The 15221-nt window shown below is 44.2% G+C and overlaps 2 long non-coding RNA genes across 5 annotated transcripts in view; one reads left to right on the top strand and one right to left on the bottom strand.

Moving 5' to 3' along the window:
- Positions 1–496: 496 nt before the first annotated feature.
- Positions 497–15221, bottom strand: part of LOC147999645 (uncharacterized) — a 31772-nt gene continuing 17047 nt past the window's right edge. The window contains exons 2-5 of one of the 3 annotated variants that reach the window (XR_015642755.1): positions 11643–11806; positions 10003–10113; positions 2673–2881; positions 497–1117 (exon numbers count right to left, since the gene is read on the bottom strand). This is a non-coding gene — a long non-coding RNA (uncharacterized LOC147999645). Of the gene's footprint in view, positions 1118–2672; positions 2882–8553; positions 9668–10002; positions 10114–11642; positions 11807–12507; positions 12660–15221 lie in introns of those variants that run through there. The other 2 variants (XR_015642757.1, XR_015642756.1) reach the window with 2 other exon arrangements.
- On the top strand, positions 824–13543 carry LOC147999646 (uncharacterized). 2 transcript variants are annotated; one of them, XR_015642752.1, is made up of 4 exons: positions 824–1152; positions 7027–7138; positions 11129–11184; positions 12221–13543. It is a non-coding gene; the product is annotated as an uncharacterized LOC147999646 (long non-coding RNA). The 2 variants fall into 2 exon arrangements; XR_015642753.1 differs by lacking the exons at positions 824–1152; positions 7027–7138 and adding an exon at positions 10687–10795.

The raw sequence follows: 15221 nt of genomic DNA on the forward strand, positions 1-15221 counted from the left end.
ATCCTTTCCTCCCCAACTTGCTTTTTGGTCATGACATTTCGCTGCAACAATAGAAACTCTAGCTAAGATGGCTGGGTTAGTAAAGCACTTGCTGTGTAAGTACAAGGACCCTGAGTTTGGATCCTGGGTGCCCACACAAAAGCCAGGCAAGGTCACACACATCTGTAATTCTAGTGCTAGAGAGGTGGAGACAGGAAGTTCTCTGGGGTGGGTTAGGGACATGGAGGTGTCGAGGCTTGCTAGTTGGTTAGTCTAGGTAAATCAGCAAGTCTCTGGTTTAGAGAGAGACCGTTTCAAAAAGATTGAGAAAGAACCTAATGTCAACCTCTGACCTCCATTCAAAGCCACACATGTGCTTACCTATACATGTGTACACTTCCCCTGCCCCATACACAAAATTGACATCAAGCATCTTGGAGTAGATTTAGCAGAGTAACAATGATTAGGGCACATCTACTCTCTCAATCTTTGGTTGTTAGTTTTTTTTTTTTGTTTTGAAGCAGGGTCAGGGTGATATATATATATCACCTTGAATTTCTAATTCTCTTGCCTCCTCCTCCTGAGGGCTATGATTACAGGAGCATTCCACCGCACTGTTTACTGCTGGGTAAAGTAGGGCTTCTCCTATGCTAGGCAAGCACTCTGCTAACTAAGTCATATCCCCAACCCTCGTAGCAATGTTCTGATGAACACTGCAGAAACATTGCTTTAGAGAGGAGAGGAAAAGAGTGCTTCTTCTGCTTCCCAGGCAGGCTGGTTTTGTGAAGGCTGATTGTGGTGGCTCTGAGCTGGTAGGTGTCATTTCACGGGCACGGTGTACCACAGAGTAAATAGTGGCTTTTTGTGTCACTTGGCAATTCTGCTCTCCTAGGTTCTAAGAACTTCTTATAACAGCCAGAGGCCTTTTCAAGGTCAGACCATGACTTGAGTTCTGGTGGGAGACTGGGGACAGGCTGGCCATGCAGCTTGGAGAGGCGTTCAGGCCTTCTTTTCCTTTAGTAGGTGAAGAGGTTGAATGCTGGAGTCCTCAGAGGGACTGACATGCTGCAGAACTGCTCTGAGTTGAACAGGAACTCCATCCTGCTGCCAGGATCGTGTGTACTGTGAAGTACGTGTCCTGTTGGTTACATGGGGAATTTGAGCCAATGATGGGTAAGCCCATTTATTTTCCTTTCCTCTCATGAAAATTTCATGGTGATCACCATGAAATAATAACTTAAAAATATTTATCACCATTTAAATACTAATAATAAATTTGGCACCTGTTTTTATTCTTGTATCCATAGCTTCTTAAAAGTTAGGGGTTCATTCTCCCAGTATATGCAAGTCCTCTTCATACTCCTGAAAAATGTTAACCTCTTCTCTTTCCCTATTCCAAACCCTAAGCTCCAAACACTTGAAAGTTTTAAACTTTTGTCAGTTTTCATAATGGCAATTTACAATTAACAAATACATCAGTAAAGAATGTCCTTTCCTGTAGGTTTGTTTAGAAGACAAAATGGCTACTCAGAACAGTTTCTATTTATTTTAGGCTGGGCGGCTCACAGGTTCTGAGAGTGGGCGCTGCTTGTCATCAGAGAGTTAGACTTAACATGACCTATATAAACGTGTTTTGTAGCTAGAGACCCACTGGAGGAGACCCGTGTCTTCAGCTCTGGAAAATGATTGCTTTGTTAACGAATTCAAAGTATTTTGATAGAATAATCACCGATAGTTGGGCATAGTGGTGCAAGCCTTTGATCCCAGAACTCCAGGAGGCAGAGACAGAGGCAGAGGCAGGTGGATCTCTGGTCTACAGAGTGAGGTCCAGGCTAGCTGGAACTATATGGCAACACTCAGTCTCAAAAACAAACAAACAAATGATAATACAAAAATAAATAATAATTGCAAGCCAGTTAAGCTTAAGCAATGCTGACTCTCCTATGGTTACCAATATGTGAAAATATATAGTTAGAATCATTGACAGCTATTTGGAGAGAGTCACTGGGTTTATATGGTTGTTCCATAGAAAGACCCTGGGACTGGCTGGCTCATTTCATGTTTGTAAGATGATGAAGACAGGAAAGAGGGAAAACAAGCTGGGTTTATTGCATTTGGGAGCAAAGGGATTAGATTATAGCCAGATATACATGACTCATGTATATAAAAAATGCTAAAAGGAAACACATTACTTTGTATGGTAAAAATCTAAAATAAGTCACGTGTGGTGGAGTACACTTTTACTCCCAGCATATGGAAGGCAGCAGCAGATGGGTCTCTGTGAGTTCGAGGCCTGGTTGACATGTGAGTGTAGCCAGCCAGCTACACAGTGAGATTCTGCCTCATAGGATTAAGACCATTCAGGCGCTGAAGAATTGGCTCAGTGGTTAAGAACATTTGTTGTTATTGAAAAGGACCAGAGTTTGATTCCCAGCACCCACACAGAGACCCCACACCTCCTCAAGCACTAATACATAAAATAATAAACATAAATCTAAAAAAATTTAAAAAGAAGATTATTTATCTCTCTCTGTTAGTATATATCTGTAAATCTTGTACCTGGGAAGTAAAGGCAGGAGGATTAGGAGTTCTAGGTCATCCTTAGCTATAAAGTGAGTTTGAGGCCAACCTAGGCTGAAACAAAACAAAACAAAAACAAAAAGAGGAAGAAAAAAGAAGAAAGGAAAGATCACCTGTATGAATGCATGCACATGACAGGTCCCTTCACTGGCTCTGGTGGTGATGGCTGGTCTGTTTCTCTTCAGACGCACACATGAGGCTGGGAATGGAGACCAAGGACTGAATCCTGGCACTGACTGAAAAGCTCGGAGACTTGGCATCAGTTCTCTGAGCCTTAATGTCTTCGTCTGTAGAACTGGAATCAAATACCTAGAGGACAGAACTGTTGCAAAGACAAATAGGGAAATTGTGCAAATTGTCCCACTTGGATAGCTCTGTGTTGAGGTTGCTCTCCAAGCAGATGCCTGCTTTTTGCTGAGTAATGATTCCTTGAAGGCACAAAGTCCCCTGAACCTGAAGGGCTGGGAGCCACCTAGGGAAGAATCCTGGCAGAGGCAGCCTCAGGCCTCTCACCCATGAGGCCCTCAGCCCTCAGCCCTCAGCCCTCATGCTTTAGGAATCAAGAAGTTAGACTCTTGGCCTCCTGGACCAATCTCTCTTAGGCTCATTGTTCTTAGAGGCGTTGTACTATTGTCTAATCTGTTAGCACAAAGGCAAAGTGACTCAGGATCTCTGATAGCTGCTGTCATCTGTGTCTTCTCCTTTCTGGAAAGCAGTGTCCTGGCAACTGTACTAGGCCCTTGGGAGTCATCCTTGTGTCTACCTTCTTAGGCTGTGTGGCCTCTATGTCTTGGTCTCAGATGCTAAGAAGAGCTCTGAAAAAGCCCTCAGATACATTGTGGTAGGGATGTGTCTCCTGTAAAAGATCTTAGAGGCTGAGCATGATGGAGACCTTTGGCAGGCTGAGACAGGAAGATTTCCATGAGTTTAGGATCAGCCTGGGCAACAGAGAGTTCTAGGTCAGCCTGGCAGGATAATAGAAGCAGGAGCAACACCCACAGAGCCTCCGAGCCCCAGACCATCCTACCTCTCTCGATACTCTCTCCTTCAGGGATATGCTGAATGAGAGCAGCTGACCCAATGTCCCTTTGGGCCAGGATCCAGATTACCACATTGTGAATGTCTTTGGAGTCACAGCTCAGTGGGTATCAACTGTTCAACACTCCACCCTTCCTCAGTAGCATTGGTGTCCCCTTCAAAAAATTCTTTTAAAATATTGTGTGTGTGTGTGTGTGTGTGTGTGTGTGTGTGTGTGTGTGCATATACACACATTAATTTCAATTAGGGCCTGCAAGATGCAAGAAAAAAAAACTCAGGCAACTGCTGAAAATATATAAGATTCAAGTAGGTATGACCTATCCCATTTTTTACCTGTTTGGTGGGGAAGGCAGGATTCAGTTCTACTTTCTACAACTGTGGATAGCCCATTTACTCTTTACTGTCCTGTCGCTCCCCCTGTCACTTTGCTACTCTCTTTTGGAATGGATACTCAGACCCCCACTCCACTAGAGTCCCATGGAGATTTCTCTACTCTTAAGTGGAGCTCGATGCAGCCTAAGAATACCCTGGGTCACGTCCATCCCCCAGACTGGCTACTCCCTGCTTTCTATCTGAATCCTTAATATCTCCAAACCCCACTCTTCCTTCCAATGCTGGCCTCCTCTCCTAACTCGCCCACCAGCTCCTGAGAGCCTGTCCTTTTTGTTCTTGTAGCTTTCACTCTTACAGGACTCCTCCTCCTCTATGATTACCCATATAGGGTTGAAAGGGCCAGTGGGTAGTTTGGTACAAGAGTGTGTGCTTAGCATGTCCAAAGCCGAAGTTCTAGCTGGAGCATCCCAAACACCATTCAAATCAGTTGCTGACATCTTTCTGCTGCCCCCCCCCCACTTCATATACATCTTCTAACTAGTCCTAGATGGCTGCCTTAGTTGTTTTCTACCTCCTGGGAGGAGCCGAGGCCACACCCCTTTTTCATTGACTTAACATCCTGTTTCTCTATGTGAGGTGGCAATGAGTCACCATGAATGATCCCTTCAAATTAATTATAAAATGCTTTTCTGTAAAGTTCTGTTGGGGTTGGGTTGCTGGATAGAAAAAAGGTGTTGGTGTCAAAGGTTTTAACCACCACAGAGTTGAGCAGGGAGTCCCAGAAAACTTAGGGAGTGGTCTCCGGTTGTGAGCAAGCCTGCTATATCAGACTGTCTTGAATGTTCCAATACACATGGACAGAGTTTGAGTTTACTGTGTGCAAGCAACACGCAGGACCAAACATTTTCTCTTGGTACTCATGCTGTTGAAATGAGATGAAAAATGAATTCTCTTTAATATTGGATACATACATGTATACCTTTGTATGTGCTTGCATATGTATGTATGTGTGTCCAAATGCTTCTTCCTTTCTTTCTCCTTTCACTTTCTCTTTCTGTTTTCTGTGCAGAGTTGGAAAGACGGCAAGACTGACATCCTAGCTTGTCACTCACTGGCTGTGGGACAATCTGCTCTCTTAATATTTCCTCCTTGAAAGAAATGCTGAGATAACATGCACGTGCCCTTGGGAAACTAGGGTTCTCTGGCTTATCCTAGAGCCCTGAGATCAGAATCTACTCAACAAGGCTGTCAGGGACTTTGTCTGTCCATGGTTAAGAATTCTGTCCTCAGCACTCTCCACAGTAGCCCAGGGAAGCAGACGAATGGCTTTAAAGACACAGGTTGGTCGTGGTAGTACACAAGTGTAGTTCTAGCACTGGGCATTCAAGTAGGAAGATCTTGAGTTTGAGGACAGTTGAGCTACCCAGGGAGAGTGAGAGCACATCTCAGAAAAAGAGAAGAGGTGTATTACACGTGGGTATTATTCTGTTATAAATCACATTTTCAGGGAAACGTGAAGAAGAAAAAGCCAGAAAGATAGACAAGAATCTCATTTTTGCTCCCATTTGTGAAATTGAGATTTTCAAAAAAGACATGAAAGAAAAAAGTGAGGGAGGGGGCTAGAGAGGTAGTTCAGTGGTTAGGAGTGTGCACTGCCTTTCTAGAGGACCCAGGTTTGAATTACAGACCCATATGACAGCTGTTGACTGTCTGTAACTCCAGCTTCAGGACTACCACCTTCTTCTGACCTAGTTCACTAGATCTGCATGTAATGCATACACTTGCATGCAGGCAAAACATTCATATGCATAAAATACTAAATAAATAAAAAATTAAAATAAAAAAGAGTCCCTGGTCTCCAGATAACCACTGAATGGATTCAAATCAAGGGGAACTCACAGAAGTGATGTACATTTATAGATTCTTTTTGTCTGTCTGACATAGGAAGAGTTTTACTGTAGCCCTGTCTGACCCAGAACTCATACACAATCCTCCTGCCTCAGGGTCTTGAGTGCTGGGATTGTTAAGAGTGAGCAACAATTCCCAACAAATTCGTAGAGTTCTTCTTCGCCTCTTCTTACAAGTTTTAAAGACGTTTGATGCTACGCCCGAATAACATTTATTTTTATTTTTAAGTGTGTGTTCATGTGTGTGCATGCCTGTGGTCCTATCCCCTGGGCTGGAGCTACAAGTTGTTGTGAAACACTTGACATAGGCACTGAGATCAAACTATGTCCTCTGGAAGGGCAGTGTGTGTCCTTAGCTGCTGAGCCAGCTTTCGGCCCACATTTGTAGAATGCTTTTGAGGCTTTCTGAAGTGACTTTGGGTGGTGTTGCTGGTTGAGTGACCTGCTTGCTTAGAGCAAGGCCTTCAGGAATGGACATTGTGGGGTATGAGATGCTCCTGGGATAGCAGAGGCGGAACTGCAGGTCATGGGCCCTGTAGGCAGAAGTGCCTAGCATGCTCTCTGGAGGGAAAGGGCTACAAGCTGAAGGTGATCTCTGGCTACCTAGTAAGTCTGAGACAACCTAGGCTACAGGAAACTCCAAATTTAAAAAAAAATGAAGACATTAGTAAACTTGAGATTCAAGGAATTACGCAGAGTTTTGATGTTCTCAACTGTGACAACGGCGGTAGCATGAGAGCAGCAGCAGTGGCCACAGCAATGATACCATTGTGGTGTGCACACACTGATTGTGGTTAACACTTTGTTAAACACTCCAAAAGCCACTTCCCTCAGATTATCTTTGTGATTTATACACACACACACACACACACACACACACACACACACACACACACACACACACGCGATGTTTATAGCACAAGCCCAGGTACAGATGAAGAAACTGAGGCCTAAAAAGTCCAGGTCATTGGTCCAGACTTGTAAGTGGATCTGGAATTGGAATCCAGACTAAGTGGCTCCCTAAGTTGTTTTCTTAACCTCTACATGAGCTTTCATGTTTTTTTTTTTTTTTTTTTTTTTTTTTTAATGAACAAAGTTCTCTTTCCACTGGTGGCCACACGCCCTGTTTGCTTTCTGCTTTCTGGTTTTACCCTCTTAAGAATTTTAAAGAAAAAATGTTTCGCTGCAGGAGCAAAAGCAAGCCATGTGAAAACTCTAGGCGGCTAAGCGTGGAATGGATGAGTCTCCTGTGTGCCCGGACAGTGATGTCAGCTGTGGAGATGTGGTAATCCTCTCATAAGGTAACCTCTCTGTGGCTGTAACCTCAACAGTCTCGGGGGACACGAGGAAGGTTTTGAGGCTGAATCACATGTCAGGTTGACAAAGTAGACAGAGACAAAACACACATCCTATCTCAGAAAAGACCGGGATCCATGGCATGTGTTCTCCCTCCCTCTCTTTCTCCCTGTCTTTCCCCTTCTCTCTCTCCCTCTCCCTCTCTTTCCCTCTTTCGCCCTCTCTCTCTCTCCCTCCATTCTCTGCCCCCTCTTCCAGATACCTTCCCTCTCTTTGGTGACAAGGTCTTATGGGCTAGTGAGTCCTCAGAGGAACTATGAATAGAAGATGACCTTGAATTACTTTTTTTTGTAATACATTTAAATTTTATGTAACCTCTCCTCCAAATTCCAGTACAAAATACTTAGATAAAAAGACTAAGTGACTATGAAATCATCAAATGGTAAACAAAAGTCAACTTGTGCAATTTATGCAAATTATGTCTGGCTTACAAGGCCGAACTGAGCCAAGTCCGAGACTGCTATGTGCTAACAATTATTTTTTTCAAAAGATTTACTTTTTGATATTATAATATAATTACATAATTTTTCCCTCTCTTGATTCTTCTGATTTACCTCCTAGTGCTGGGGTGAGAACATGCACACCGTACCTGGCTTACATTCTCAGCTAAAAATAGCAACCCAAATCCACCCATGTCTGTTTCTCAAAGTCCCCAACACCTGATTCCACCTCCAAACTTTCAATCTATAAACTCCACGTGTGGCACTTGGGAGGCAGAGACAGGTGAATCTCAGTGAGTGTAAAACTAGCCGGGTCTCCAAGTGAGTCACAGGCCAGGGCTTCACAGTGAGACTGTATCAAAACAAAATTAACTATATAAACATTCTGAAGCCATTTTCCCCTGTGTTTGAAAGCCCAGAACATATACATATTCCCCCTTTGTATAAGTCATACTTAAGACTTTCCTGTATCCAATATGATTTTTAAGTAGCTAACAGATACACAATTGTATTCCACCAGAGTAGAAAACCGAGGTAGACAATCCCACCTAGGGATGAGGTTAGTTGCTAAAATGGTTGCTGAATGGCCTTGCACCAGCAGAGGCTAGTGGGGCAGCATTTCATGTTTCTTTCTTCCTTTTGGTCTGAGATGGCATCTTGTTGTGTAGCCCAGGCTATCCTTAAATGGAGATGTTCCTTCTGCCTCAGCCTTCTGGATGCTAGAATTGTAGCTATATGCCACCAAGCTTGACTTGTTTGTGTGAGTGTGTGTGCATGCCTGTGGGCATGAGTGTGACTGTGTGTGAGTGTGAGTGAATGTGCGTGTGTGGTGTTTGGGATTGATCCTGGGTCTTGTACATGTCAGGCTAGTACTCTACTTCTGAGCTCTTATCTCAAACTTCCTTTTTTCTTTCCTTTTTACGTTAAGATAGTGTTTCACTATCGGCCTGTGGTTGCCCAGACTGGCCTTGAGCTCACTCTGTAGGCCTGCCTTGAACTCGAAACTGTCCTGTCTCATAGGCTCCTCAGGGACTAAGGTTATAGATCCCTGCCACTAGGCCCAGAATATGGAGGGCTTTGCTCTTCTTATTTGGACACAGAGTCTTAAGTAGCTCAGGCTGGCCCTGAACTCAATAGCTTGAACTTCCCTCGTGCCTCTACTTTTCAAGGGCTTAAGTTACCCTTGTACTGCTGCGCCCAGTTTGTACGGTATTGGGGGTCAAAGCAAGCACTCCGTCAACTGAGCCATGCCCCCAGGCTGATGTGACATTATGTATGAGGCTAGAATATTTATTATTCCCAGAAAAATTGAGTAGCTTCCAATAATCCTTTCCAAAATCCCTGGGTCATATGAATTACTAGAGAAAACGGGAATAGACCAGGAAAATGGGCCAGCCTTCAGATGGAAACTCAGGTATAGTATGCTGTTGGAACATTAGGAGGAGACAAAAGTTAGGTAGGTAAGGAGCTGTGACCTCATGTGCTGAAGCAACTCCAGTCCTTAATGATGTTCCATTTTGTAATATTTCACTAAAATGCCTTTTCTTATTAAAATTCCCCTTGCGTAGCATTCCACAAACTGTCACAGGGGTCAGGGGATAGATATTTCTATTCTCAGTAAATCAGAGCTCTCAAGCTCAGGGCCATAGGACCTGTAGGGTTTCTCTCATTTATGGTTATCAGGAAAACAGGGCGGGAATCAGCCAACAGCACCTGGACCCCTCCTTGTATCAACAGGCCTCACAAACAGAGGAACCCAGCAGCTACCTTTTACACCGCCTGGTACTGTACACGGGAACCAGCTCACGGGCTCCATAGAAAGTAAAACAAGTGCTGGCCCTGTTCTGATGGTAGCCTGATATCGCTGTCCCTCCAGCCAGGGCACCATTGTTCTCTCGCTCTGTGCCCGCCCATGTCCACTCCAGGCAGTGCTGATAAGTCTTCGTGACTTGTGTTTGAGTTGAGGTTGTCTGATCCATTACTCAAAGGGAGGACGTGGCTTGCTCTGGGAAGGGCGAACTCTGGTCTTAAGGTCTGGGAGAGAATAGTAACGATTTATGATTAACTGATGACTCCAAGGTTATTCAGTTTCACTGACTGCTGCTGCCACTGCTCCTCTGTGAAAAATTATGCTTCCGTAGATGTCTACATTGTGAATAAACACAGAGAAAGAGAAAGAAGGGGAGAGAGAGGGAGAAGGAGAGGAGGGAGAGGGAGAAGGAGAGGCAGAAAGAGGAGGAGGGGAAGAGAGAGAGGGAAAGGAGGGAGAGGGAGGGGTAGGGGATGGAGAGGGACAGAGAGAGGCAGAGAGGAAGAAGGAGGAGGAGGGAGGGTGGGAGGGAGGAAGAAAGAATCAGGAGAGAAATTACCATGTTGCAGCACTGGGCGTGGGGTATCCCTGCCATTCAGCAAGAAGATAGGGATTCTTGGATTTTTCCCAAGGACATTGTACCCTCCAATGGGTATAACTGGGTTCGAACCTGCAGGCAAGGTAGGGCTGGTTAGATAGAGCTGACAAGGTAGATTTATTTGAGACAGTATTTGAATGAGATCAACATTTTGTTTAATATTTTCCAAAGTCAAAACTTTGGGTTTCTTGAATGAATTTTAACCTGTTAGCAAAGAACAAACAAAAACTGCAGTGCCTCCCTTGTGCCCGCTGGAATTGGAGCACAGGGAAGTGATGGGCCAGGACAGGCAGTGGTGTGCGCTCCAGGCAGTTGCCTGCCTGGGACCCAGGACTTCTGCTTGTTCTCATCGGTTTTGTTCCCATGGAGGGCTTCATGCTTAAAGAGTTTTTCTTCCGAGTCAGTGAAAGTAAAATAAATGAACGTATTTTAAAAACTAAAGTATTATACAAAAGGATGGCTGTGTTACTAGGCATTACAGTCATATGTGCTTGGAAGGCTGAGGCAGGAGGATCATGAATTTGAGATCAGCTTCAGGTGATCTATAGTGAGATCCATTTGAAAAGAGAACGGAGTGGGGGAAGGCAGTTTAGTGTTTAGTGCTTGCCACAATGGCATGAAGGGTGTCTATCTGACATCACACAGGTGGCAGTGCAGGGGCAGGACCAGCATGCTTCCAGCATTCCTGAGGGAAGGACCAACTCTCAGCTTTGGAAAACGATCCAATTTAAAGGATATGAATTTGACTTAACAGGTCTGTAACTGTTTAAGAAATTAAATGGACTTTTTATTTTTCAAGTTAAGACTTGCAAACAGGGGTTGGGGATTTAGCTCAGCGGTAGAGCGCTTGCCTAGCGAGTGCAAGGCTCTGGGTTCGGTCCCCAGCTCCGGAAAAAAAAAAAAAAGACTTGCAAACATAGAGGAAGATGTGAAGGAATACACCTATGTGTCAGCACTCAAGTGGCTGGGAGGAGGCTAGCAAGGCTAGTCTGGGCTGTTGATCAGACCCTGCCTCAAAAACACGAAACACCTCAGACATGGGAACATCCTGCATGTGGGAGCCAACAGTTGCTTTTTCTCTTACTAGAGGACTCCAGGAAAGCAATATTCTCCAAGTGGACATATTCTGCTGCAGGAAGCAGTGTATGTATCTATGTGTATGTGTTTATGTATGTATACATGTATGTATTTGTATGCATATGTATTCTATGTATGTATATGTGTTGTATGTGTATATATGTGTATGTGTTTTTGTATGTGTGTACGTGTGTTTCTGCATGTGTGTGTATGTGTTGTATGTGTGTATGTGTGTTTCTGTGTGTTTCTGCATGTGTGTATGTGTCGTTGTATGTGTATATGTGTCTGTGTTTTATATGAATGTATGTGTGTTTCTGCATGTGTGTGTGTTTTTGTAAGTGTTGTATGTGTTTCTGTATGTGTGTGTATGTGTCTATGTGTTTTGTATGAATGTATGTGTGTTTCTGTATGTGTGTTTATGTGTCTATGTGTTTTGTATGAATGTATGTGTGTTTCTGTATGTGTGTGTATGTGTTTGTTTAACTTTTTTCTAAGATCAAATTCTAAAATAGAATTCAGCATACCTTTTGTCTTGGAAACATTGTTCAAGAGGCCAGCCAGGTGGCTCAGTGGGTAGACGTTCTTCCTGTGAGATCAGACGACTTTAGTTTGCTCCATGTAACCATGTAAGGGTGGAAGGAAATATCAGGTTCCACAAAGTTGTCCTTGGGCACATGCTGCACATGTACTGTCAGTGATGGTGAGGGACGATGACACCAATTATTGTAAGACATAAAAAAGATGACCACAGGTTAACTTGTCTAGCAGCCTTTGTAATTGTATCCCAGGGGTAACCCACAGCTTAAAAAATAATTTGCTAAAAATTCTAATATATATTTTTATTAAAAATAGCACACATGCTGATTGGGGCGTTATTACATGGACTTTGCCAGCTAGCACAGGAAATTGGCCTTTATTTGTACTACTGTTTCTATTACAAAAGGTATTATAGGTTCCCAAAGCCAAACTAAACATTTCAAGAACACTGATCACATGTTGATAGACGTCTGTCATTGGCTAACTGACCAATTGACTAATTAAGTTATTAAATAAGTAAGTGCATTAAGTAAATATTTAATTAACTAGTGTTCCTTCTTGCAAGGCTCTCCTGTAGGGTGAGGTCATAACCAGAAAGTGTGCATAAGAAGATGAGCAGCAAGAACAGACATCCAGGCTCATGGAATGGCTCAGCCTGCTAAGCCTGGTGCCAGGATACACCTGAATTCTATCCCTGCCACCCACATAGCAGGGCACAACTGAGTGTGCAAGCCGTTTTCTGACGTCCACAGGAGTGCCACAGCATGAGTGCCCACACACATGCATACCAAACAAATAAATGGAATGAAAGAAGAGGAAGCAAATCAGATGTGCAGGCAGACGGAAAGTTACCAAATGTCCCGAATTCTTGCTCCCGATTAAACCTCTTTTTTTGGCGGTGTCCTGGAAGCCCACTTCTCTAATGTTCCCACAGTTGACGGTGGCCTGAACCCTCTCGAGACTGTGAGATCTCTAAAAGTAGTGAAAAGGTCCCCACGTGCAATGGAAGCAGAGGCCAGGTTGTCATGACACACCTTGTATGTCTCCACCTTCATCTAAGACTTCCGCTTCCTTATGTGGCTTCCCCTGGTGTGGCTTTCCCTGTCATCGACTTTAGCTTTGTGTCACTTTAGCCCTCCAGAAACATTAACTGATGGGGACTCTTCTCTTGTTTTGAAAGCTGTAAGAGCCATGGTCTCATCTTCGGCTGGCCAGTCTGAGTTAAAACCGTGGGGCCAGAGAGTGGTTGCTCACGTCTGACTTGAGTAAACTAAGAAAGGATTGGATTGCTGCTCAGAAAGCTACTGTTAGACCTGGGCCACCTTCCCAGCTTAATTTTACCTTGCCTTGGGCCAGCCCCCTTTCCCATCGATTCCTCCTTTTAAAACTGCTAATGTTTTTACTCTTCCCTGTGGGCTGAGAGCTCATTAATTGGAATTGCTCTCTTGGCCCCTGTGCATCTTGTTTGGACTTTGCTCTAGTTGGTGGGGACAGAGGCCAGCGGTGCCGAGTTGCAGCCCCTGAGACCCAGCCTTGGCGAGGGGCACATGCCTAGTGATTGGCTCTGCTGAGAGTTCCTAATGCTTTTGTAAATCTTTTGAACCCTGCAAGTAGCCAAGCTTCGTAAGATATCTTAAGCTCAGACCTGGAAACCAGCCACTCTCAAATACTAATTCAAATGTTACATCTCGACTCAATTTTGCCTCTTTCCCAGGGTCCCAACCAGGCGTTTTCATACAGAGTTATCCCTTGGGTCCAATCTTATTGGAATAAGTTTAATTTCTTCTCATAATTCTGGCATTTCAGGATACCTTTAAAGTGACCCTCAACTGATTTGCCTTATTTTAATGCTGACGTTAATAAAATCTTCTGTGTGTTCATGTGCATGTATTTGTATGAGTGTGTCTGTGTACCATAATGTGACTGTGGAGGCTAGAGGACGATCTTGGTATTGGTCTCTGCCTGTTTGAGACACAGTCTACCTTTTGTTGCTTGATGCTGCATCCACGAGGCTAGTGGACCTGTGAGCTGCGTCATACAGAGGGAGGGGACTCTCCTGTCTTCACCTCTCTTCTCACTGCAGGACGGATGGCATTACAGACATGTGCTTTACTCCGGTTCTGGAGGATCAATCTCAGTCCTTGTACCTCGAGCACTCTGCCCACTGAGCCATCTCACACCAGGGTCTCCTGCTTTTATGCTTGTTCTGGGCGAAAAAGACATCATACTCTCTTCGGGATTCAGATTCGGGCTCAGGTTCCTACCTGTCAATCTATGCAACATCCCTGTGCACTTTGAGATGAAGTTTCTTTGGCTTGGGCTGGCCCTGAACTTGTGACTAGCCGCCTGCCTTAGCCTTCTTAGTGCTGGGTATTCCAGAAAGAACTGCTTGGAATCTAGACTATGGCTTGTCCAGTCACTGCCTTCTATAGCCATAAGAAGGTTCCTTCTTTCTCTAGAGGGATAGGAAAAGACCCTGGGTGGAAGGCTCTGAGATCCAGATCCCTGTCTGGTCCTTGAAGGCTTTTTGTTTGTTTAGTTATTGATCCACCTATCTATTCTATCTATCTGTCTATCTGTCTGTCTGTCATCTTGTATGTGTGTATGCACACTAAGCACACACATTGAGATTATAGGACTACTTGTGGGAACAAGTCTTCTATCAGATGGGCCCCAGGGATTGAACTCAGGTCCTCAGGCTTGGCAGCAGATGCCTTTGCCTGCTGAGCCACATCCCTGGCTCCTGAATGCTTTTCTTAGAGCAGAACTACACATTGATTTGAGATGAGTTGTTGTTAGTGGTTCTACCCTTGTCTTCAGGCACATCCAGTTTCTCCACTATTATGTTGTAAAAGCCAAAATGTTTATTCTGCACTCACATTTTAAAACAGTGACTCCTAAAAGACACTTTTTTTTCTCCCTAGAGGGCAGGATCTTCAGAAGTATGAATGAAGCAACTGTGATCTTTATAAAACCCGTTAGGATGAAGGCTGAAAGGGCCTTTAAGCAAACACTCAGTAAGGAAAAATCAATGAAAATGTTCTTAGGAAAAGAACCTGCCCATCTGACTTTGTGGGTGTCACCTTTCTTTGCTCAAACAGCTTGCCTTCCCTCTGATAGTGACAAGGTGACATTAGGCTGCAGAGCAATGAATGGCTTTGCAACTTGTCAGTCACTATTTACATGCAGGAGATTTCCCTACTCCATGTGATGGCTGTGTGTATAGTATGGAACAGATATTTCCAGATGAGCACTTTTTAGGGGAGCAATCCTAAGAACAGTGGGTTATTCGTTGGTTTCTGTTTACCAGGAAGATACTTTTCCAGGCCCTACAACAGCCTCAGTGGCCATAACCTGTCGTCTTTGGCCAAGGTCAAAGAGGAAAGGTTCAGATCCACAGGTGAAAACTCTACAAGCAGTCACTGGGTACAGGAAACAGTCACTGGGTACAGGAAACAGTCATTGGGTACAGGAAACAGTCACTGGGTACAGGAAACAGTCATTGGGTACAGGAAACAGTCACTGGGTACAGGAAACAGTCACTGGGTACAGGAAACAGTCACTGG

This window comes from Rattus norvegicus, chromosome 18, assembly GCF_021556685.1.
Source record: "Rattus norvegicus strain SHRSP/BbbUtx chromosome 18, alternate assembly SHRSP_T2T, whole genome shotgun sequence".
Classification (NCBI taxonomy): Eukaryota; Metazoa; Chordata; class Mammalia; order Rodentia; family Muridae; genus Rattus; species Rattus norvegicus.